Below are 26,593 nucleotides of genomic sequence, written 5' to 3'. Positions count from 1 at the left end.
AATAAGACATGATCTCTTTTCTCAAGTAGTTGATTATCTGAGTTGTGCTAAATAGTGTGATACTACTTTGTCTTCTAACTGTGCTGCTATGATAGATGTTAGTGGAATTTCTTTTGACCAAAATCTAAGAAGGCACACCCTTAATTTCGTTGTGCTTGGTCTTTTCTATAGCAGTAATAACATGTGAGTGAGTAATTTAGGTTACTATTAGAGATGGCATGTCCAAATAATGTATCATTCAGAACTCTTAGCTGCAGATTATTGAATCCCCTACAGCTAATTTAAACAGAAAGGGGTTTATAAAAGATATAGGTAGCTTATAGAATTTCCTTGAGGTCCAGGAAAGTATATAGCTATATGGCCAGGAAAAAGAGTAACTAGGAGAAATGCCCAACTATAATAGAGAACTATTCTGGTAGAAGCCCTATTGCTACCATCTCATACACTTTAAAGTCTATGACATAAAGGCTGGACATTGAAATCTTCTCTAGTGCTGCCTTAGAGGAATAGATCCTTTCACTGACATGCTTGCAAGAATATCCAACAGCACTGTGGACAGCCACTTTCTCATGTTGGTCATTTCCTCCTTCTAAGTCTTACAAAGCTGTATCTGCATGGCAAAATCAAAGCCATACAAGAAACCTACCTTCAAGGAATCAGGCCTCCTCCTTCCTCTCTCCTCCTCCTTCTCTTCCTCCTCATCCTCTTCTTCTTCTGTTTCTGTTATTTTTAGTTCAGGAGACAAGCTAGAAAGTTACTAAAGCAAGTGTTGAGTAAAACAATTCACAGTATCTGCTACTGTCCACATCTTTGGCTACTCAACACTCTTCGTCCCACATTTGAGTTTCTAAACAATTACATAGCAATTACAACATGCTCTCACTTAATATAAAGCAACCATTTCTCTTACAAATAAATATGCTCCCGTCTTTTCCCCAAAAGGGAAGACCCCAAATCTCATTTATGATATCCATTCTACCTTTAGGCTGGTTGGAGTTATTTCTTGATTCCTCTATGGACTAATACATTTTATCACTTTATCAAATGGAAGTGGGAGAGTAGAAGAAAAACAACTGGTTAATTATATCACGTGAATAACAGATTAAAAAAAAAAAAACATGATTAGCTACTGCAGTCCTCTTTTCTGCAAGTGGTAATGATGTTCCACATGGTATTTATAACTTTTTCCCCACACTTCATTCATTCATGTTTCCTTTGCCCTCAGCCAGAAACTCAGCTGATTCAGGTTCTCTATCTGGTGGCGTGACCCAGCCTTCCTTGTTGAAAGGTGTGAGCCTTGATAGTTTCACCTGTATGGGGTTATTGTAGTCTCTGTTAACTTTACCACCAGGCATAGCAGTACCAGGAGGCAACTCAAAAAATGTTCTGAGTTTATGTTGTATGATCTCTCCCTGATGCTCAAGCAGCAAAATGATATCCCCTTGATAATCAAGATTATCGTCTCTAACCAATTTTCATTTCTTGTTTTTATGGTCATTTTCCCAGTGGTATTAAAAATCTCAAAGTGACTTAGTGTCAGTACCAACTTTCATTTCAATGTATCCTCTGATGAAAACATTTCTCCTTGAATACTAAAGTATCTAATCAAGTAAAGACACAGTTGTAGGGAAGTGACGTGAAAACTTTGAGCAGGTCATTAGTTATAATAATAAGTGTTGTCATCTCACTTCTAAGGTTTCTGGATGCCTTATATTCAGTCTATAGAAAAACCAATAGCACCTTAAATCAATTGCTGGCTCAGAGCAAGGAATGCACTCTCTTAGAGAGTATCCAGTGGTGTTCTGGGATATGTTTAAGAACTAGCTCAGAAAAAAAGAAGGCTCTGATTTGTATCATTAGCTTATTTTGGTGGTATAAATGTTCCTACCATGTTTGAAATCATTAAACACAGAAGTGGGAAGAGATGTGCTGTGTAGCACACCACTACATTGCATTTTTACCATAAAGACACAATAAACATAGATAACCTCCAGAGCATAGGTAATGGCAAAATTTAATGAACTAATTAAAATGTAGTACATTCAATTGAGTATTGATTATTTTTTATTTTAAGTTCATGCAACTTAATTTTTAGTAATGACTGTGTTTAACAAATGGCTTATAAAATGGGGCTAACAATATCTATCCCACACACAATATTTGTGACATCAGTAAGAGTATACAAGGATCTCATTTATAGATCCTTTAGCTTAACAAATTCTGGCTATAATTCTGTAGATCACCTTAGTCAGAGTTCCTTATGACTTTTTTAGAATAGTTTTTTCAATCCCTACCTAATCAAAACAATATTAATTCCATCTGGATATATACACACACACACACACACACACACACACACACACATATATTTGAATAAATTTAAAAATATATATTAATTTATTATAGCATATTTTTTCTGTTTGGACAATGAATGTTGTCAAACACGTATTATGCCTATGCTATCAATAGGATAGCAAGAAAAAGTTTTTATAAACCTCACAGGGAAGGGAAACTTATGTGGGTTTATTATAGTCTTTCCAAAACCCACCCATATGGTCATCTATTGGCACTAAAATGCTAAATGAATCTTAATTCTTCTGCTGAGCGGAGGCATGGGCAACAAGCCATGTGCCCTCTAGTTAGAATTGGATTCCTTATTTTTGGAATATTTTGAAATAGCCACCCAATTCCTAAGAGATAATTGATTTAAAAAATACAATTTCTGTGAGATTTTTTATCATTAAATTCCAAAAGATCAATCTTTTCTGTCTTTTCACACTGTATTCTTAGTGCTTAACATAGTACATGAAACATAGCAGGCACTCAATAAATATTGCTTGAATAAATAAATTATTTAAACTTTTGTGTTTTTCTCTTTAGGAAACCTAGCCTAATTTAAAAGTGTGTCTAAAATGCCATAATCCTGTGACCCTATGTGTGACCCTATGATTATATGTTTATAATCAGGACTCAGCTGATTTTATTTCAAACATGTGAGGCAAATATAACTCGGAAGGAAAATTTGAGCTTCTCATGTCAACAAATGGTAGAGGATCTCTGCAGAAATATGTTAGTACCAAAAATTGCCCATTAGGGTAATTATATAGCTTAATTTCTAAATCAATGAAGTGCTCTCTCTCTGTACATGATGATAAATTCAACTACTCACATATTTTTAAAAGCTGATAGGAGGGCCATAGCATAACTTAGATTTATATAGTATAGCAAAAGGAGGCTTCTTCAGCTATCATGATGAAATGTATGGTAATTTTGTCCACATAGATACTTTTTGAATATCAATGACAAGCACTTGAACCCTTACCCCTGATTTAAAAACAAAAAATATAAAAACAACCTTGCGATAGGTGGAGGTTGTTATTCAGGTCCAAAATGTTAAACAGTACTCCCAGGAGTGAAGTCAAGTGTAGGTTACCACACTGAAGTCATTTGCACGATGTTGAGGCAGAAAAGTAAAATTCGGCACTGACTCAAGCAGGGAACAGGTCACCAGCACAGAGAAGACATAGGTAATCTAGGATTTTTGATTAATGTAATGGGGCATAAAGGAGAATTTGTCAAAGCTTTTTTGGAATAGCAGGAAACCGTCCATGCGACAAGATAAAAAACTTTTCGTATCCATTTGCTTACAGGCTTTCATGACCATGAGAGAAGGATTGAATTGAGAGGAGGGCTTGTGAAATATTTATGAAAACTTTTTCTCTATCTGAATGAGTTTTTGCTAGAAAAATATCAAACTTTCTTGACATGGCAGTGTTTGTGTGGAAATTGAAATGATGAAGATCCTCAATCTAGAAAACCAAATTATTTTTTGTAACTTCTTACATTTATATGTATATGTATCTGACTGTGTATATGTAGATCTATATCTATCTTTATTTCTGTATATCTTATATAAATATATTTTATATATTTGGCATATTGATTACTTCAGCTGTCCCAAAGTCATGACGTTAGGTAAATTTCTCCTGGCATTGGTAACAGTGTGGTAGGTGCCTCTAAAATGAGCCCCCATGATCTGTTCCTGTGGGTATTCATGACATTGTGCAGTCACCTCCCCTTGTGTGTTGCTTGGGCCTAGTGAATCTCATAATGAATAAAATATGGTAAATATGATTAGATATCACTTCTGAGGATAGTTTACATTAAAATAAAGCACGCTGGCTTCTGTCTTGCTCAACCTCTCTCATTATTTTTTGCTCTCTTTCAGAGCTTGCTCTGAGGGATACCAGCTGTCCTGTTATGAGTAGCTCTAAAAAAAGCGCCATGTGGCAAAGAACTGACATCTCAGGTTAACAGTTAATCAGGACTAAGGTCCTTAATCCAAGAGCACTGGAGGAATGGAATCCTGCCAATGAGTATGTGAGTGAGCTGGGAAGTGAACACACCCCAGTCAAGCTTTGAGCCTTCTGTTGCCCTAGCTGACACTTTGATCACAGCAGCCTGTCAGATACCATGAGCCAGAGGATCCAGAAAGCTGCACCCAGAATCCTGAACCACAAAACTGTGAAATAATAAATGTGTGTTGATAGTGTGTTTAAGTTTTGGAGTAATTGGTTTGCAGTGATTATTAATATAAATAGATATATTCTTACTAGCAAAGCTATTTTTTAAACTATTTTGTTGGCCACTTGTTAACTCATGTTAAATTTGCAGCAAGCTAAAACAACTGAGCTTTTTAATTCTAGTCTCCTCTGCTTCAAAGAATGTGGGAGATATCTACCGCAGCGGTGTCTGGATCTGAATTGCTTACACTCACATCTCAGCCTAACCACACATTAGTTGTGTATTCTTGAAAAGTTATTAAACTTCTCTTGACTTTATTATTGATATCTGTCAAATGGGGACAATAATAGTATCCATAGGCTCCCTACTACCCACCACCTCCCTCACCACATATACACTCTGAAATTCTTTGATTTCATGGCTAGTCTCCAGGACAAAGTATGTGGAAAGACCCGGAAATGCTGTTCAATCTAATCCTGTTACAATGTAGATTAACTACAGATCATTAATCTACCTAGAAATTTTGTGAATAAATCCCTAGGAAGTCTGACACTGCTGACTAAAGTGTCTGGAAAAATTATTCTTTAACAATTATAATTTAAAGTGTCAGAATACAAGAATTAAAAGTTACTTCAATGTCTTATTACATTTTTTTGTAGATCAGGTAAGTAAAATGAAATAGTGAAAGTTTAGATAATTATCAGGCTTTTACTATTTTGTGTTCCTTTTTTCAGTTACAACTCTTACCACAATATTGTTTAATATGCATGTTTTATATTACTTCTTCCATTGTTCTATGAACTCTAGAAGGGCAAGAATATTTCTTTTTCATGTCTATAATTCCAGAAATCAGTATAGAGCTTGGCATACAATAGAGGCTCAATGAAGGTTCGCTGAACAAAGAAACACATGCATGCAAAGTCAATGATAAATACAGAAAACTTTGAAATAATTCCTTGTGTATTGATTGACATAAATGATGCTTTTATTATATAATTGAAGTTAATAAAGATACAAATGAATATTAGAATTAATCACTCAAGAAGCATTTTTCTAAAAACACCTCTCCTGACTTTTGTAATTTTCTCTGTTCAATAGGGAATAGGAGCTCTTTGGTATATGTGTGTGTGTGTGTGTGTGTGTATTCATATAGTTATATATGTATATATCTATGCACATATATAATATACTGTTCATGTATACTGTATATATATGCACACATACACATACGTATATGTGAGAGGGCTAAGCAAGCCTGTTTGTACAAATACATCAGTAAGGCTGCTCTCTTCAAGAAAGGAAAATATTCACAAATGTAGGTAGCAAAAAATTGAAATAGGAGCCTGTTCACCCAAGTGAATGTCTGTTTGAATGTGAGTAGGAGATATTTTGACATTGAGGAGGCTTCTGGAGTCCTTGCTTAATGAAGACTTTACCAGAATCAACCTTCTCTCCTCCCAACCTCCCTCACCAACCCCTCCGCTACATCTGCATTTCAAGAAAAACATGATGACAAGCTTTGCAGAGGTACACCATCCACCTCTCTCAGTCAACAATTTTCCTCGGGAAGATTGCATGACCTCACTTAACACATGTTGAATATTTGAAATCACAAATCATAGGTTTCAAAGTTAGAGCCCCCTGTATTGCTATCAGATTCCTTTATATTATACATCTCAGTATGTTTCCTCACTTACCGTCTCTCTCTTTCTCCCTCTTTTATACACACGTACTTTTTTTTTTTTTTTTTTTTTTTTTTACAGGATATTGATTGGAATCTGTAACCAGAAAGACTCATAGACAGTGCCTGGTAAACTAGAGCATATGACAGTATGAGTCATCTAGCAGGCTGCAAGAGAAAGAAAGCTGGGTCACAAACTTGCTTTTCAGCACTATCTTGCTACAGAGGAATTGCTCTGCCTAATTTGATTAAAATTGCATGTGACGTGATTGTGTTTTGAAAAGAAAACATGCTCTTAGTCACTACATTATGATGCAATTTTGTGATTAACATGAGCAATTTCAGAACAGGAGATTTCTCACATGCAATGGTCTAATCAAATTAAAGTAAATGAATACAACATTCATTAAAGTGATTTATTAAAATCCATTAAAACGATACATATGAAATCTAATCACAGCCATAGGGATGCATGTATGCCAACACGTAAATCTGAAGTGGCTACCTCGGTATTTATATAATCCAGTCACATCTGGATCCCCCAAGCAGGACAATTAGATATTACATAATATAATTAAGGGTAGAGAGCCTAAGGGAAGAATTAGGTAAAAGGGCATCAAATGATGGAGGAATAACTCGGCAGAGGAGTGAAAGAGAACCCGTGGAAATTCAACAGAGGAGATGAATGTGTTTAAAAAGAAGAGGAAATCACATGGAGAATGGGAAGAGTGACTTCTGCTCAGTTGTTGAAAATAGTCTGTAATTTATATTTGCATGTTTGGTCTTCACAATAACCCCACTGGATAGAAATCTGTGTTCATCTGCTCATTGACTCAACAAATATTTATTTAAAACCTACTCTGTGTCAGGCCTTGTTCTCAATCATGGAAATAAAACAGTGGGCAACAGAGATATAGCCTCTTCCATTACATAACTTTAATTTTAGTTTGGAGAGACAATAGCAGCAACAAAGGCAAACAAATAGGTAAATAAGACAGATTTTAGAGATGAGTCTCAGACCTTATGTTAGTTTCCTATCGCTGCTGTAATAAATTATCACAAATTTAGTGGTTTAAAAGCAACACAAATTTATTCTCTCACAGACGTCGAGGTCAGAAATCTAAAATGGGTTGGCAGGGCTTGTGTCTCCTGGAGGCTTAAGGAGAAAATTAATTCCCTTTCCCTTTCCAGCTTCTAGGCACTGCGTGCATTCCTTAGCTTGTGGTCCCACATTGCTCTGCCCTGTCCTCACATCTTCATCTTTAAGTCTGACTCTCCTGCCTAATGAGGACCCTGGTGACTACACTGGGTCCATTTGGGTAACCCAGAATTATCTCAGGATCCTTAATTCAATCACTTCTGCAAAGCCTCTTTTGTAACGTAAGGTATCATATTGATAGGTTCCAGGGATAAGGATGTAGACATACTTGGAGGGCCTTATTCAGTCTAACACAGAACCTAATCAAATTATTCAACTCCCTGCATCTGGTCCAGACCTTCAGTCTTCTGAATCCAAGTGGAGTGGTCTTTCTCCTTTCCCATGGCTGAATCTCGTCACCTCTGGTCATCCTCTACCTCCTGCAGACACAGAGTCCATTTTTACATTCTTTGATGATTTCCACATTTTCAGCTGCCCTGCTTCACTCATGTAGTGTTTCTGAAGCCAGTAAGAACAAAACTAGTTTACTCCAAGGGAATAGTGACTGACAATGCATTAATATGTCCATATGTTCAACAGATATTTACAGAGTACTGCTTATGTGCTAAATGCAGAACTACAGAGTGGGAAGCAAAACATATCACTCTTTCCTTGTTGGAACTTTCAGTCTTACAGGAAATATAGATATTATATTATCTAAAAAGCAGAAAATTATGAATTATATTAAATGGTAAGGAAGAAATTTAAAAAGCCAATGGCAGACTGTAATTAGGGGAGTTAATTAGTTAGATAGGTCAGGGACAGGCTGTCTCTGGAGGGAACCCTGAAGCACAGACTGGAAGCAGAGCAGAAGCCTTTCTTGGGAAGGAAGGTATGGATAAAGAAAGATGTGTCTGTGTGGGGATAGGGGTGAGTTTACAGGCAGGGCAAGCTCAAGGCCCTGAGGTGGGAATGAGCTTGAAAAATTGGATAATTATTTGTTTTGAAAAATCATGCAACTGGAGCATAATGAGCGAGGGAGAGGGGGTCTCAGATGAGAAAAGCCTGATATGCAGGATGAGTATAGCTCAAGTAGGGCATGTGGGGAAGAGTTTGGATTTTATTTTAAAGTACAGTGGGAAGTTATAGAAGAATGTTAAGGTGAGAGAAAAGTCATTTAATCGTATTTGTGCTTTCAAAAGATGAGTTTGGCTTTCATGAGAAGAGAGGAAAAAGACCCAAGGTGTGAGCCAAGAGTTAAATAAAAAAGCTGCTCTCATGAAGGGAAGAGATGATTGTGGCTTGGGCTCATCCTGGACCATGGAGGAGTCAAGAACTAGAGAGATGTGAGATATATTTTGGGGTAGGAGCAGCAAGATTTGCTGATGGATCATATATGAGGGCACAGTCAAATCACATTTGACTCCCAAATTGCAAGTTTGAGGATCTGAATAGATTGTGGGGCTATTTATTGAGACACCAAAGACCAGAGGAGGAATGACTTTAGGGCGGAAAATCAATAAAATCCTCTTTTACACACTGTATTAGGTCTTTCTTGCATTGCTATAAAGAAATACCTGAGACTGGGTAATTTAAAAGAAAAGAGATTTTTCTGGGCTCAGTGGCTCATGCTTGTAATCTCAGCACTTTAGGAGGTCAAGGCTGGTGGATTGCCCGAGCCCAGGAGTTTGAGGATCAGCCTAGGCAAATGGCCAAACCCCAACTCTTCAAAAAAATGCAAACAAAAAAAATTGCCAGGCATGGTGACTCAAGCCTGTAGTCTCAGCTACTCAGGAGTCTGAGATGGGAGAATCACCTGAGCAGGGTAGGTCTAGGCTGCAGTGAGCTGTGATGGCACCACTGCACTCCAACCTGGGTGACAAAATAAGACCCTGTCTCAAAAAAATAAAGGAAGGAAGGAAGGAAGGAAGGAAGGAAGGAAGGAAGGAAGGAAGGAAGGAAGGAAGGAAGGAAAGAAAGAAAAAGAAAGAAAGAAAGAAAGAAAGAAAGAAAGAAAGAAAGAAAGAAAGAAAGAAAGAAAGAAAGAAAGAAAGAAAGAGAAAGAAAGAAAGACAGACAGGAAGGAAAGAAGGAAGGAAGCAAGGAAAAGAAGAGAAAAGAAAAGAAAAGAAAAGAAAAGAAAGAAAGAAAAGAAGAAAGAGAAAAAGGAAAGAAATTTAATTGGCTAGTGGTTCTACAGGCTTTATAGGAAGCATGGTGCTGGCATCTGCTCACTTCTGGGGAGTCCTCAGGAAACGTACAGTCATGATGGAAAGTGAAGAGGGAGCAGGCATGTCACATGTCAAAAGCAGAGAAAGCAGGGAGGGGGAGAGGAGGAGAGGTGCCAGACACTTTTAAAGAACCAAATTTTTCTAGAATTCACCCACTATCATGAGGCCAGCACTAACAGAATTTCATTCATGAGAAATCTGCAACCATGATCCAGTTACCTCCTACCAGACCCCACTTTCAACACTGGGGATTACATTTCAATATGAGATTTGGGCAGAGACAAATATCTAAACTATATCGGACACTTTACATTTGTGACTCTTGTGAAATTTTAAGTGAAGATATCAAGTATACAGTTGGATAAATGAGTCTAGAAGTCAAAGGAGAAACCCAAGGTAAATATATAAATTTGGAACTCCCCTATAGAGACAGCACTTAAAGCTATGTGAATGGGTGGGATCAGTAATGGAGAGAGTGGAAACGGAAAATGGAAGGGCGTAGGAGTAAGCCCCAGGGAATCCACACATTTAGAATGGGAGAAGAATCAGGGAGAAGGAAGAGGTATTTTTCTTGCTTCTGAGAAAGCAAAAAGGAGTTCCTGATTGCTGGAAACTGGTCTGACATTCACAGTCAGGCCCGGCTTTTTTCCCATTGGACATAAATGCAGAGTATCTCAATAAGGTTGCTTGAATACCTTGATAAAATAAGTCAAAATAAAATCATCATGCAGCTCATGAAATATCAAACATTCCCCTTTCTTAGCTGAATGACTGCTACTTCTGAATACCGATTTCAGCATTATCCCCATTTTAATCTGCCCTCCCTATAGATAAGATTCATTCAGACATTTAATCATAAAATTGCTTTGCCTTCTTGTAGCCCCCAATCAGAGAAAGCCCCTACTTCCCTATGCCCTTCCCCAAGTTACTCATCCAAAGCCCAAATTCTGTAATAACTTCTTTCTTAGACATTCTTAGTAAGAAAACTTACTTACAGTTTTCTCACAGTGAGCATTCTTCTTTGTAAGATAATCTGCAAGGCATCTCAGTGGTCTTTAGCTGAAGAGCATTGACATTTCCTAGCCCTTTAAAAAACTGGCTGCCCATAATTAGTAAACATGAATAACTCAGTTAATAAAATACTAAATTAACCAGAAGTCCCATTCCCCAATCATTCCAGATCAATTATATCTATTAGTTATACTAAGGTTACTTCCTATTGTTGATAAAATATTTGTATTATAACTTCCTTTGCTTCTACAGAGAAAAGTTGCACCTATGTTTTGCTTCCTCTATTATTTTTTGTCTAAGTAAGATCTTTGTTTTATTAAGACCTCTAATACCTCTATAGACCTTTATTTATTGTCCTTATCTTTATATAGTATAGCTGATGATTCCCATAGAAATCATGGGGAGTTTAATGTTATTTCATCCCTAAAGTTCTAGAAGATAATAAACAGGGAGTTCTTCCTGTTTATGAAGATTTAGTCAAACTTTATCTGAGTACTGAGAGATACTGTTCACATTTCATAGTTGTCAGACCTTTCAAGTCTCCTCTGATCTGTGACAGTTTCTCAGCTTTTCCTTTTTTGTTGTTCTTTGTTTTTTGGGGTTTTGTGTCCTTATTACTTTTGAAGAGTACTGGTAAGGTCAGATATTTTGTAGTGTTCTTCAGTGTGTTTTTGTCTGATGTTTTCTCGTTATTAGACTGAGATTGTAGCTTTCTGGGAAGAGCACCGTAAATATGAGATGCCCTTCTCATCATAGCCTATCAGGAAATATATGGCTTATCACTGATGATGTTAACTTTGATTACTTTGTTAAAGTGATATCTGTCCATTTTCTTCATTGCAAAGTTACTAATTTTCCCTTTTTCTATTATATTGTGGAGGAAGGTGACTAAGACCTGCTCACTCTCAAGGAGGGAGGTGGCGGGGGGGGGCAGGGATAAGCTCCACCTGTGGAAGGGAGAGGTATTTACAAATATTATTTAAAAGTCTTTTATTTTTATAAAAAATGATCTGTCCCATTCTCCCATTTATTTATTTGTTCAATCATTTGTTTATATCTGGAAGGAAATTCGCAGATATTTACTTTATTATTTTGGTTAAAAATCTGATACTGCATGTATGTCTTCTTTTGAGATGTGTCTGTCCATGTCCTTTGCCCATTTTTTTCTTTTTTTTTTTTTTGAGACAGAGTCTCGCTGTGTCTCCCAGGCTGGAGTGCAGTGGCGTGATCTCGGCTCACTGCAAGCTCCGCCTCCCAGGTTCATGCCATTCTCCCGCCTCAGCCTCCCAAGTAGCTGGGACTACAGGCGCCTGCCACCATGCCTGGCTAGTTTTTTGTGTTTTTAGTAGAGACGGGGTTTCACCATGTTAGCCAGGATAGTCTCGATCTCCTGACCTCGTGATCCACCCACCTCAGCCTCCCAAAGTGCTAGGATTACAGGCTTGAGCCACCGTGTCCGGCCCTTTGACCATTTTTTAATGGGGTTTTTGTTTTTGCTTGATGATTTAAGTTCCTTAAAGATTAGATCTTTGTCAGATACATAGTTTCCAATTTTTCTCCCATTCTATAGGTTGTATGTTTATTCCATTGATAGTTTCTTTTGCTTTACAGGAGTTCTTTAGTTTAATTAAGTCCCACTTGACAATTTTTGTTTTTGTTGCAATTACTTTTGGTGTCTTTGTCAATAAGCATATGAAGAAATTCTCAGCATCACTAATCATCAGAGAAATGCAAATCAAAACTACAATGAGATACCAAATCACACCAGTCAGAATGACTATTATTAAAAAGTAAAAAAATAACAGATGTTGGTGATGTTGTAGAAAAAAACGGAATGATTATATATTGCTGGTGGGTATATAAGTTAGTTCAGCCTCTGTGGAAAGCAGTTCAGCAATTTCTCAAAGACCTTGAAAAAGAACTACTGTTTATCCAGCAATCCTATCACTGGGTACCTAAAGGAATGTAAATTATTCTACCATAAAGATACATGCATGCATATGTTCATTGCAGCACTTTTTACAATAGGAAAGACATTGAATCAACCTAGATTCTCATCAACAGTGCACTGGATAATTAAAATGTGGTATATATACACCATGGAATACTATACAACCATAAAAAGGAATAAAATTATGTCTTTGCAGCCACATGGATAGAGTTGGAGGCCATTATTCTAGGTGAATTAATATAGGAAGAGGAAAACCAAATACTACATGTTCTCGTTTATAAGTGGGAGTTAAAAACTGAGTACACGTGGTCACAAAGAAGGGAACAACAGACACTGGGACCTACTTGAGGGTAGATGGTGGAAGTTGGATGAGCATCAAAAAACTACCAATTGCTTACTATAGTCACTGTCTGGGTGATGAAATCATTGGTACACCAAACCCCAGTGACGTGCAGTTTACCCATGTAACAAACCTCCACATCAACTCCCCCTACAAACCTAAAATAGAAGTTAGAAGGAAGAAAAAAAAAAGCAGAAAAACAACAGATGTGGGAGAGACTGCAGAGAAAGGGGAATGCTTATACACTGTTGATGAGGATGTAAATTAGTTTGGCCACTATGGAAAGCAGTTTGGAGATTTCTCAAAGAAGGTAAAACAGAACTACTATTTTACCCAGCAATCCCATGACAGGATATATGCCCAAAGAAATATAGATAGTTCTGCCAAAAACACATCTGCACTTGCATGTTCATCACAGCAGTATTCACAATAACAAAGACATGGAATCAACTTAGGTGCCCACCAATGATGGATTGGATGAAGAAAGTGTGGCACATATGTACCGTGGAAAACTATGAGCCCTAAAAAAGAACAAAATCATGTCCTTTGCAGCAACATGAATGCAGCTGGAAGTCATTATTCTAAGTGAATTAACACAGGAACAGTAAACCAAATACCGCATTTTCTCACTTATAAGCAAAACATTGGGTACTCATGAACATAAAGATGGGAATAATAGACACTGGGACTACTGGAGAGTGGAGGAAGGGAGAGAGGGCACAAAGGTTGAAAACTGTCAGGTGGATTCTGTTCCAAGAAGGCCAAATAGGAGCAGCTCCAGTCTGCAGCTCCCAGGGTGATCAACGCAGAAGATGGTAACTGGTTCATCTGGTTCATCTCATTGGGACTGGCTGGACAGTGGGTGCAGCCCATAGAGGGAGAACTGAAGCAGGGTGGGGCATCACCTCACTGGGGAAGTGCAAGGGGTCAGAGGATTTCCTTTCCTAGCCAAGGGAAGCCATGACAGATTATACGTGGAAAATCGGGACACTCCCACCCTAATACTGCACTTTTCTAATGGTCTTAGCAAACAGCACACTGGGACATTATATCCCATGCCTGGCTCAGTGGGTACCATGCCCACAGAGCCTTGCTTACTGCTAGCACAGCAGTCTGAGATTGAGACGTGAGGCAACACCATGGCAGGGAGAAGGGTGTCCACCATTGCTGAAGCTTGAGTAGGTCAACAAAGCAGCCAGGGAAGCTCGAACAGGGTGGATCCCACTGCAACTCTTCAAGGCCTGCTGCCTCTGTAGACCCCACCACTGGGGGCAGGACATAGCTAAACAAAAGGCAGCAGAAACTTCTGCAGACTTAAACATCCCTGTCTGACAGCTCTGAAGAGAGCAGTGGTTCTCCCAGCATGGTGTTTGAGCTCTGAGAATGGACAGACTGCCTCCTCCAGTGGGTCCCTGACCCCCATGTAGCCTAATTGGGAGACACCTCCCAGTAGAGGCCAAATGACACATCATATAGGCAGGCACCCCTCTGGGACAAAGCTTCCAGAAGAAGGATCATGCACCAATATTTGCTATTCTGCAATATTTACTGTTCTGCAGCCTCTGCTGGTGATACCCAGGCAAACAGGGTCTGGAGTGGACCTCCAGCAAGCTCCAACAGATCTGCAGCTGAGGGATCTAACTGTTAGAAGGAAAACTAACAAAGGAATAGCATCAACATCAACAAAAAGAACATTCACACCAAAACCCAATCTGTAAGTCACCAACATCAAAGGCCAAAGGTAGATAAAACCACAAAGATAGGGAGAAACCAGAGCAGAAAAGCTGAAAATTCTAAAAACCAGAGTGCCTCTTCTCCCCCAAATGTTTGCAGCTCCTCCCCAGCAATGGAACAAAGCTGGACAGAAAATGACTTTGACGAGCTGACAGAAGTGGGCTTCAGAAGGTCTGTAATAACAAACTTCTCTGAGCTAAAGGAGGATGTTAGAACCCATCACAAGGAAGCTAAAAACCTTGAAAAAAGATTAGATGAATGGCTAACTAGAATAAACAGTTTAGAGAAGACCTCAAATGACCTGATGGAGCTGAAAACAATGGCACGAGAAGTACATGATGCATGCATAAGCTTCAATAGTTGATTTGATCAAGTAGAAGAAAGGGTATCAGTGATTGAAGATCAAATAAAGAACAGAGCCTCCAAGAAATATAAGACTATGTGAAAAGACCAAATCTATGTTTGATTGGTGTACCAGAAAGTGATGGGGAGAATGGAACCAAGTTGGAAAACATGCCTCAAAATGTTATCCAGGAGAACTTCCCCAACCTAGCAAGGCAGTCCAACATTCAAATTCAGGAAATACAGAGAACACCACAAAGGTACTCCTCAAGAAAAGCAACCCCAAGACACAATTGTCAGGTTCACCAAGGTTGAAATGAAGGAAAAAAATGTTAGGAGCAGCCAGAGAGAAAGGTCAGGTTACCCACAAAGGGAAGCCTATCAGACTAACAGCAGATCTCTCAGCAGAAACTCTATAAGCCAGAAGAGAGTGGGGGCCAATATTCAACATTCTTAAAGAAAAGAATTTTCAACCCAGAATTTCATATCCTGCCAAACTAAGCTTCATAAGTGAAGGAGAAATAAAATCCTTTACAGACAAGAAAATGCTTACAGATTTTGTCACCACCAGGCCTGCCTTGCAGGAACTCCTGAAGGTAACACTAAACATGGAAAGGAACAACCGGTACCAGCCACTGCAAAAACGTGCCAAATTGTAAAGACCATCAATGCTAGGAAGAAACTGCATCAAATAATGGGCTAAGTAACCAACTAACATCATAATGACAGGATCAAATTCACACATAACAATATTAACCTTAATGTAAATGGTATAACTGCCCCGATTAAAAGACACAGACTGGCAAATTGGATAAAGAGTCAGGACCCATCAGTGTGCTGTATTCAGGAGACCCATCTCATGTGCAGAGACACACATAGGCTCAAAATAAAGGGATGGAGGAAGATCTACCAAGCAAATGGAAAGCAAAAAAAAAAAAAAAAAAAAAAAAAAGCAGGGGTTGCAATTCTAGTCTCTGATAAAACAGACTTTAAACCAACAAATATCAAAAGAGACAAAGAAGGCCATTACATAATAGTAAAGTGATCAATTCAACAAGAAGAACTAACTATCCTAAATATATATGCACCCAATAAAGGAGTACACAGATTCATAAAGCAAGTCCTTAGAGACCTACAAAGAGACTTAGACTCCCACACAATAATAATGGGAGACTTTTTAACACCCCACTCTCAGTATTAGACAGATCAATGAGACAGAAGTTTCCCCCATCTGCACTAAGGGGATCTAATAGTCATCTACAGAAATTACAGAACTCTCCACCCCAAATCAACAGAATATACATTCTTCTCAGCACCACAATGCAGTTATTCCAAAATTGACCACATAGTTGGAAGTAAAGCACTCCTCAGTAAAAAAACAGAAATCAAAACAAACTGTCTCTCAGATCGCAGTGCAATCAAATTAGAACACAGGATTAAGAAACTCACTCAGAACCTCTCAACCACATGGAAACCGAACAACCTGCTCCTGAGTGACTACTGGGTAAATAATTAAATTAAGGCAGAAATAAAGATGTTCTTTGAAACCAATGAGAACAAAGACACAATGTACCAGAATCTCTGGGAAACATTTAAAGCATGTGAAGAGGGAAATTTATAGAACTAAATGCCCACAAGAGGAAGCAGGAAAGATCTAAAATCAACACCCTAACAGCACAACTAAAATAACTAGAGAAGCAAGAGAAAACAAATTCAAAAGCAGAAGACAAGAAACAACTAAGATCAGAGAAGAACTGAAGGAGATAGAGACACAAAAAAAAAAAACCTTCAAAAAATCAATGAATCCAGTAGTTGGTTTTTTGAAAAGATCAACTAAATTGATAGACTGCTAGAAAGACTACTAAAGAAGAAAATGAGAAGAATAAAATAGAAGCAATAAAAAAAGGGATGTGACCACCAATCCCACAGAAGTACCAACAACCATCAGAGCATACTATAAATACCTCTATGCAAATAAACAAGAAAATCTAGAAGAAATGGACAAATTTCCAGACACATACATCCTCCCAAGACTAAACCAGGAAGAAGTTGAATCTCTGAATAGACCAATAACAGGCTCTGAAAATGAGGCGGTAACTAATAGCCTACCAACCAAAAAAAATCTAGGACCAGACGGAATCACAGCCAAATTCTACCAAAGGTACAAAGAGGAGCTGGTACCATTCCTTCTGAAACTATTCCAATCAATAGAAAAAGAGGGAAACTTCCCTAACTCATTTATGAGGCCAGCGTTATCCTGATATGAAAGCCTGGTAGAGACACAACAAAAAAAGAATCTTAGACAAATATCCCTGATGAAAATCGATGCAAAAATCCTCAGTAAAATACTGGCAAACCAAATCCAGCAGCACATCAAAAAGCGTATCCACCATGATCAAGTTGGCTGCATCCCTGGGATACAAGGCTGGTTCAACATATGCAAATCAATAAACGTAATCCATCACATAAACAGAACCAATGACAAAAACATGATTATCTCAATAGATGCAGAAAAGGCATTTGACAAAATTCAAGATCCTTTGATGCTAAAAACTCTCAACATACTAGGTATTGATGGGATGTATCTCAAAATAGTAAGCTATTTATGACAAACCCACAACCAATATTATACTGAATGGGCAAAAATTGGAAGCATTCCCTTTGAAAACTGGCACAAGACAGGGAGGCCCTCTCTCACCACTCCTATTCAACATAGTGTTGGAAGTTCTGGCTAGGGCAATCAGGCAGGAGAAAGAAATAAAGGGTATTCAATTAGGAAAAGAGGAAGTCAAATTGTCACTGTTTGCAGATGGCATGATTATATATTTAGAAAACCCCATCGTCTCAGCACAAAATCTCCTTAAGTTGATAAGCAACTTCAGCAAAGTCTCAGGATACAAAATGAATGCGTGAAAGTCACAAGCATTCCTATACACCAATAACAGACTAACAGAGAGCCAAATCATGAGTGAACTCCCATTCACAATTGCTTCAAAGAGAATAAAATAGCTAGGAATCTAACTTACAAGGGATGTGAAGGACCTCTTCAAGGAGAACTACAAACCACTGCTCAATGAAATAAAAGAGGACACAAACAAATAGAAGAACATTCCATGCTTATGGATTGGAAGAATCAATATCATGAAAATGGCCATACTGCCCAAGGTAATTTATAGATTCAATGCCATCCCCATCAAGCTACCAATGACTTTCTTCACAGAATGGGAAAAATACTAACGTTCACATGGAACCACAAAAGAACCCTCATTGCCAAGACAATCCTAAGCAAAAAGAACAAAGCTTGAGGCATCATGCTACCTGACTTCAAACTATACTACAAGGCTACAGTAACCAAAATAGCATGGTACTGCTATCAAAACACAGAGAGAGACCAATGGAACAGAACAGTGCCCTCAGAAATAACACCACACATCTACAACCATCTGATCTTTGACAAACCTGATGAAAGCAAGAAATGGGGGAAAATTTCCCTATTTAATAAATGGTGCTGGGAAAACTGGCTAGCCATATGTAGAAAGCTGAATCTGGATCCCTTCCTTACACCTTATACAAAAATTAATTCAAGTGGATTAAAGACTTAAATGTTAGACCTAAAACCATAAAAACCCTAGAAGAAACCTTAGGCAATACCATTCAGGACATAGGCATGGGCAAGCATTTCATGACTAAAACACCAAAAGCAATGGCAACAAAAGCCAAAATTGACAAATGGGATCTAATTAAACTAAAGATCTTCTGTACAGCAAAAGAAACTACCATCAGAGTCAACAGGCAACCTACAGAATGGGAGAAAACTTTTGCAATCTACCCATCTGCCAAAGGCCTAATATCCAGAATCTACAAAGAACTTAAACAAATTTACAAGAAAAAAATCAAACAACCCCATCAAAAAGTGGGCAAAGGATATGAACAGCCACCTCTCAAAAGAAGACATTTATGCAGCCAACAGACACATGAAAAAATGCTCATCATCACTGACCATCAGAGAAATGCTAATCAAAACCACAATGAGATACCATCTCACACCAATTAGAATGGCGGTCATTAAAAAGTCAGGAAACAACCAATGCTGGAGAGGATGTGGAGAAATAGGAACACTTTTACACTGTTGGTGGGAGTGTAAACTAGTTCAACCATTGTGGAACACAGTGTGGTGATTCCTCAAGGATCTAGAACTAGAAATACCATTTGACCCAGCCATCCCATTACTGGGTATCTACCCAAAGGATTATAAATCATGCTACTATAAAGACACATGCACACATATGTTTATTGCAGCACTATTCACAACAGCAAAAACTTGCAACCAACCCAAATGTCCATCAATGATAGACTGGATTAAGAAAATGTGGCATATATGTACCATGGAATACTATGCAACCATAAAAAAGGATGAGTTCATATCCTTTGCAGGGACATAGATGAAACTGGAAACCATCATTCTCAGCAAACTACTCAGCAAGGACAGAAAATCAAACACCACATGTTCTCACTCATAGGTGGGAATTGAACAATGAGAACACTGGGACACAGGCAGGGAACATCACACATGGGGGCCTGTCATGGGGTGGAGGGCAGGGGGAAGGATAGCATTAAGAGAAATTCCTAATGTAAATGACGAGTTAATGGGTGCAGCAAACCAACATGGCACATGTATACCTATGTAACAAACCTGCACATTGAGCACATGTACCCTAGAACTTAAAGTATAGTATATTTAAAAAAAGCAAGAAAGAAAGAAAGAAAGAAAGAAAGAAAGAAAGAAAGAAAGAAAGAAAGAAAGAAAGAAAGAAAGAAAGAAAGAAAGAAAGAAAGAAAGAAAGAAAGAAAGAAAAACTATTGAGTACTATGCTCAGTACCCAGGTGAGAAGATCATTCATACCCCTAGCCTCAGTGTCATGCAATATACCCAGGTAACAAACCTGCACATGTATCTCCTAAATCTAAAATATAAGTTGAAAAACATCTAATACTACATTTTATAATGTTATTGCTTAAATTGTTCTACCCTTGATCAAAGACTGCCTTTTGGTTGACTTCCATGTCATATCCAGATGCTCTCATCTTTTTTTATTTTTTTAGCACTTTCTTACTTTCTGGTATGACAGAATACTCCAGCTCATATTGTAATTTTTTTATTTACTCAGTCCCAGAATCAGACACTTCTCAAATGAGCATGATTTGTATCAGAGGGTGGTATTTAGAAACCAAGTCCTGGATGCTGAGTGGGATCATTGCCACCGAGTGTCACTACTTTTAGACTCTCTTAACAGACAGGAAAAGAAATACATGTATGTATACTTTGTGTACATACACATCTTGATACACACATCTATAACTATCTGTATACACACATGTATAATTATTCATGTAGCTATCTATTTGCATACACATTAAAATAAACAGAAGTTCCTACCAATATCTCAAACTCGAATTCAGCACCACAGGGTACATTCTAGGTGCTCCCTATGCTTCTTAGTAACAAATTTTTTGACAGTGAGAAAACTGCATCTTATTATCTGTGATTTATCTACTTACTTATTGAACCCTATAAATGAATTCTAATGACTCCTGTGAAATACAAATTCCCCTGTGAAAAACAAATTTACCAGCAAGAGTATCATTTGGTTCTTTGGTCTTTAGCTGTACAGTATGTAGTTAGAACCCTGTTTTCCAACGTTAGTTAGGGCAAATCCTTTTCCCCCCATACCTTTGATGAGGTTATATTGTGTATTTGTTAGACATTCATGTTCTTCTTTCACTGTCTGTATTCTGTTCTGGATTCCCAGACATTATGGTTATATTTTTAATACATATATTGAAGTTCACATTTTGTGATGTACAGTACTATAGGTTTTGACAAATGCATAGTTTTATGCCCATCACCCCAATACCATTCAGAGAAATTTCATAACCCTAAAAATTCCCCAGCACAACTTATTTGTAGTTCATTACCCTTCCTTCCCTCAAACCTGGTAACCACTTCTGTGTTTCATTCTTATACAGCAGTTTTACCTTTTCCAGAACATCATATAAATGAGATGATACAATGTGTAGCCTTTTGGTGTGGCTTTTCTCAATTAGCAAAATCCACTTAAAATTCATCTATGTTGTTGTGTGACACAATAGCTCTTTCATTTTCACTGAGTTGTAGTCCAAGTATGAAAGTACCACAGTTTGTTTATTCATTTACCTATTGAAGGATATCTTGGTTGTTTCCAGTTTGGGTGATTATGAATAAAGTTTCTAAACATTCATGTAAATGCTTTTTAAATTTTATTTTCAGAGATGAAGTCTTGTCCAGGCTAAAATGCAGCAGCTATTCACAGGCACAACAATGGCGAACTACAGCCTTGAACTCCTGGCCTCAAGCTACCCTCCTGTCTCAGCCTCCAAAGTAGCTGGGACTACAGGTATGTGACACTACCCCTGGCCCATGCATATGGTTTTTGCTTGTTGTTTGCTCTCTTTGTTTTGTATATGCTAGTTTTCAATTCACTTGGGTAAATACTCACAAATGGGATTACTGGGTCTTATGTTAAGTGTATACAGTGTATTTTTAACTCTTTAAGAAACTGCTAAACTATCTTTCAAGGTGTTTATACTCTTGCACTTCCAATAGCAATGAATAAGAATTCTTCTAAAAGCTTTATAGTGTTATGTTTACATTTAAATGTCTGAATCATTTTTGTGTGAACTTTTGTATAAAGTGTTAGGTTTAAGTTGTTTTGTTTCTTTTTTTTTTTTTTTTTTGGATATGAAGGACCAATTGTTCTGATACCGTTTGTTGAAAAGATTATCCTTTTTCCATTAAATTGCTTTCAAACCTTTTTAAAAGATCAAATATCCATATTTGCATAGGTCTATATTTGGACTTTCTATTATTCTATTCATCTATGTGTGTCTACATTGACACAAATTCCATACTACCTTGACTATTGTAGCTTGATAATAAATCTTAAAATTAAGTAGAATGATTTCTCTAACTTTGATCTTCTGTTTCAAAATTGTTTTAGCTATTCTAGTTCCTTAGCCCTACTGTACACATTTTAGAATAATCCAAATTATTCTAGAAAAATTCAAAAATTCTAGTTGGTATTTTGATTGTTGTTATGTTAAATCTAGAGATCACTTTGGAAAAAACTGATGTTTTTTGTTTGTTTGTTTGTTTGTTTGTTTGTTTGTTTTTGAGACGGAGTCTCGCTCTGTTGCCCAGGCTGGAGTGCAGTGGCCGGATCTCAGCTCACTGCAAGCTCTGCCTCCCGGGTTTACGCCATTCTCCTGCCTCAGCCTCCCGAGTAGCTGGGACTACAGGTGCCCGCCACCTCGCCCGGCTAGTTTTTTGTATTTTTTAGTAGAGACGGGGTTTCACCGTGTTAGCCAGGATGGTCTCGATCTCCTGACCTCGTGATCCGCCCGTCTCGGCCTCCCAAAGTGCTGGGATTACAGGCTTGAGCCACCGCGCCCGGCCAAAACTGATGTTTTTAATAGATTGAGTCTCCAATCATGAACATGATATATCTCTTCATTTATTTAGTTCTTTAATTCTGTCATCAGAGTTCTACAGTTTGTAGCTTACAAGTTCTAGTCCTGTACTTGTTTTGTTAGACCTATACCTAAGTATTTCATTTTTGGAGGAATGATTGCAAATGGTTTTTGAGGTTTACAAAATTTTGATTTCCATTTGTTTATTGCTTATATAGAGAAAGACAACTTTTTGTGTGTATCGTACTTGTATCGTGCAGCTCCGATAAGCTCACTTATTACCTTTAGAAGATTTTTTTTTTTTTTTGGTAGATTCTTTGGAATTTTCTATACAAAACGTCATGTTATCTCTCAATAGGAACAATTTTATTTCTTCCTATATAATCTTCATTCTTTCTTTCTTCTTCTTTTTTTGCTTTCTTCCTTATTGCACTAAGACTTCCAGTACCATGTTGAATAGGAATTTAAGAGTGTACATCTTGTTTTGTGCCTAATCTCATGGGGAAACTTTCACTCTCACCATTGAATGGGATGTTAACTGTAGGATATTTTTTAAGTCAGAATGAAGAAATCTCCTTCTAGTATTATGATGAATTTCTTTTTAAAAAATTATTAATCCTGGGCCAGGAGTGGTGGCTTGCACCTATAATCCCAATACTTTGGTAGGCCAAGGTGGGTGAATTGCTTGAGCCCAGGAGTTTGAGATCAGCCTTGGAAAATAGTGAAACCCATCTCTACAAAAAACACAAAAATTAGCAGGGTGTGGGGGCACACAACTATAGTCCCAGCTACTTAGGAGGCTGAGGTGGGGGGAATCCCTTGAGCTTTGGAAGGCAACGCTGTGGTGAGCTATAATCACGCCATGACACTGCATTCCAATCTGGGTGACAAAGCAAAACCTCATTGGAAAAAAAAAAAAAAAAAGTGTAATCCAAGAGGGAGGAGGATCAGTTCAGGCCAGGTGTTTGAGATAAGCCTAGGCAACATAGTGAGACCCCATCTCTACAAACATTTTAACCAATCAGCCAGGTGTGGTAGCATATACCTGTAGTCCTAGCAACCCTGGACGCTGAGGCAGGAGAATCACTTGAGCCCAGGATTTTGAAGTTATGGTGAGCTGTGATTGTGCCATTGCACTCTAGCCCTCTAGCCTGGGCAACAGAGAGAGTCCCTATCTCCAAGTTTTTTCTTTCTTTTTTTTTTTTTTTTTAAGATATTTATGTTCCTTACCTGGTCAAGACATCTGGAAAGTGTTTGGGTCCCTGCTTCCTGTGCAGCAGCCTGAAAACTTTCTAGGTGCTAAGCTGGGGCATCATAAAACTCACTTTGTTTGTTTCCTTTCTCCAAAGGATTACGTATTTTGTTCAGTTTTCTAGTCTATTGAGACAGAAGGGTACATCCAATCCCTGATACCCCATCTTGGATCGAAATGGTATAAGAGTTAAAGAAAGAAGAAAGAAACACAAAATATGGCTGACAGTTAAAGACAGATTTTCTTCAGATAAAACCTGAAAGGTGCTTCTGGCCGATTTCAGTCAGGAGCACTTTCTCTTACAGACTAAGAATATATATTGGTTTTAGGATGAGAGGGCTGATCACGAGCTTGGAATGTTTACATGTATGGAGAAGTTTATGGCGGGGTTAGAATCTCTCTGGGAGGAGGGGAGGTTATCTTTGGGCAGACGTATTTCTGACCCAGAGAGGGGTTATCTCGAGGCTAGCATGTCTCTGGTCAGGGAGGAGTTTGGAATGTTTCTGGTTGGAGGAGTTAGTTGTGGTTTACGGTTATTCTGACCTTAGCCATTAGGCTGACACCTTTTTGATCTAGGCAGTTTTTATTAAGGTGAACTTTAGAATGAGGGGCTTGTCCAAGATGGCAATGCTCCTGCTCTGTCAAATAGTAGCCATTATCTCGTTTATCTCGTTTTAATTTTCAATTTGTTTCTAATAAGTTTGCATCTTTCCACTTTGTTAATATTTGTCATTTATCCTTTGTGAATTGTATATTATGAATAACATACCCATTTATCTATATTTATCTTTTTGTATAAATTGTTATGATACATTATGAAAGGAAAAGCTTCTTAAAAGTATGAAAGGGGCTGGACATGGTGGCTCATGCCTGTAATCCCAGCACCTTGGAAGCTGAGGTGGGCAGATCACGAGGTCAGGAGTTTGAGACCAGCCTGACCAACATGGTGAAACCCTGTCTCTACTAAGCACATGCCAGTAGTCCCAGCTACTCGGGAGGCTGAGGCAGGAGAATCGCTTGAACCCAGGAGGCTTAGGTTGCGGTGAGCTGAGATCGCACCACTGCACTCCAGCCTGGGCGACAGAGCAAAACTCCATCTCAAGAAAAAAAAAAAAAAAGTATTAAAGGAGTCAGTATTCTCTCTTAAAACTTTTCTATTCCCTTACCACACTTCACCTGCCTTCTTAGGTGTCACTTTTAATATTTATTCGGTTTTGTCTCTTCATATTGGGAATGTTGTGCTGTTGATAAATATTTGTGTCTGCCTCTGCTCACTTCCTTGAAGGGACTGCCCCTTCCCCATTCATTGCAATTCTTATGAGTGTGTCAGTCAAAGATCCTGAATCCCTCCTACAGAGGTGTATATTTAGGTGAGTTGAGCCAATTAGAGACTTTTTCCCCTAGACATACACCTGTTACATTACTCAAGAAAACCCAATCAGAGTTCTCACAGAGTAGGTTTATGTATACCCTTTAAGAGTGAGGTTTTCTCCGTGTGTGTGTGTGTGTATGTGTGTGTGTGTGTGTGTGTGTGTGTTTGTTTTTTGATACTAGGGTAAATGAGAATAACACATCCTAAAGCTTCTAGGTTTTATCTTTTTATCTCCATAAAGAAAGTATACATGAGATTGAAAACAATGTTGAGGAAAGCAGAGAAAACATAAAGAAAGAAAAATAATTTTAAAGATATTATTTGAACCCTTGGCTATAGCAACACCTAAAGCCCATCTTCTCATCAGTGAGGACTAAACTCTGATTTTTTTTATCTTGCCCAAATTTCTTTTCTTTTTCTTTTTTTTTTTTTGAGACAGAGTCTCGCTCTGTCACCCAGGCTGGAGTGCAGTGGCGCGATCTCGGCTCACTCACTACAAGCTCCACCTCCGAGGTTCATGCCATTCTCCTGCCTCAGCCTCCGGAGTAACTGGGACTACAGGTGCTCGCCACCACACCTGGCTAATTTTTTTTTTGTATTTTTTAGTAGAAACGGGGTTTCACCATGTTAGCCAGGATGGTCTCGATCTCCTGACCTCGTGATCTGCCCGCCTCAGCTGCCCAGAGTGCTGGGATTACAGGCGTGAGCCCCTGCGCCCAGCCTACCTTGTCCCAATTTCTATCTAAGGGGTCTGGGGAGTCATGTCCTACAAATCATAAATTCTCATCAGATGGGTTTTATTTAACCCTATATATCATGACTTACTTTCCAACCTGACTCTGGCATAACATTGCAAGTCAAGGAAGAAAATCAAAATATTTTACCCCAAAACATGTTTCTTTGCCATATCTTGAAATGGCCCTGCAAAGCTCTCCTTTGTGCGGGAAAATTTCCATCTGTAAAAAATCTCTATTATGTAGCTAGATCTTTTTCTTCCAGGCCCTCCCAATCCTAAAGAGATTAACTCAAAGGCTAGGACCTTTTAAAGGTCTCAATAGGAAGCATTTGTCATCTATTTTCCTTAAGGACAACCACTGTAAGACTTCAAAAGAACCTTTGTCCCCACAGTCTTTTATCTTAACCTGAACATTTCCTTTCTATGATCCCAGGTCTTTAGATAAACCAAGTCAATTGTCAACCAGAAAATGTTTACATTTACCTATAGCCTGGAAGCTCTCCCCACTCCCCTACCCCCGCTGCACTTTGAGTTGTCCCACCTTTCTGCACCAAACCAATGTATTTCTTAAATGTATTTGATTGGGGTCTCATGCCTCCCTGAAATGTATCATACCAAGCTGTGCCCCGATCACCTTGGGCACGTGTTCTCAGGACCTCCTACTCCTAGAGGCTGTATCACAGCCCATGGTCACTCATATTTGGCTCAGAATAAACCTCTTCCAATATTTTACAGAGTTTGACTCTTTTCATCAACATCAGTTATATCCATAATA

The 26,593-nt window shown here is 38.3% G+C and overlaps 1 long non-coding RNA gene across 1 annotated transcript in view; it reads left to right on the top strand.

Moving 5' to 3' along the window:
• LOC135970419 (uncharacterized) overlaps positions 1-21,386 on the top strand; it is a 122,630-nt gene extending 101,244 nt beyond the window's left edge. The window contains exon 3 of the long non-coding RNA XR_010586095.2: positions 21,260-21,386. This is a non-coding gene — a long non-coding RNA (uncharacterized lncRNA). The remainder of the gene's footprint in view (positions 1-21,259) is intronic.
• The last annotated feature ends 5,207 nt before the right edge of the window (positions 21,387-26,593 follow it).

Source organism: Macaca fascicularis, chromosome 4 (assembly GCF_037993035.2).
Source record: "Macaca fascicularis isolate 582-1 chromosome 4, T2T-MFA8v1.1".
NCBI lineage: Eukaryota > Metazoa > Chordata > Mammalia > Primates > Cercopithecidae > Macaca > Macaca fascicularis.
This window is presented reverse-complemented; position numbering and strand designations above follow the sequence as displayed.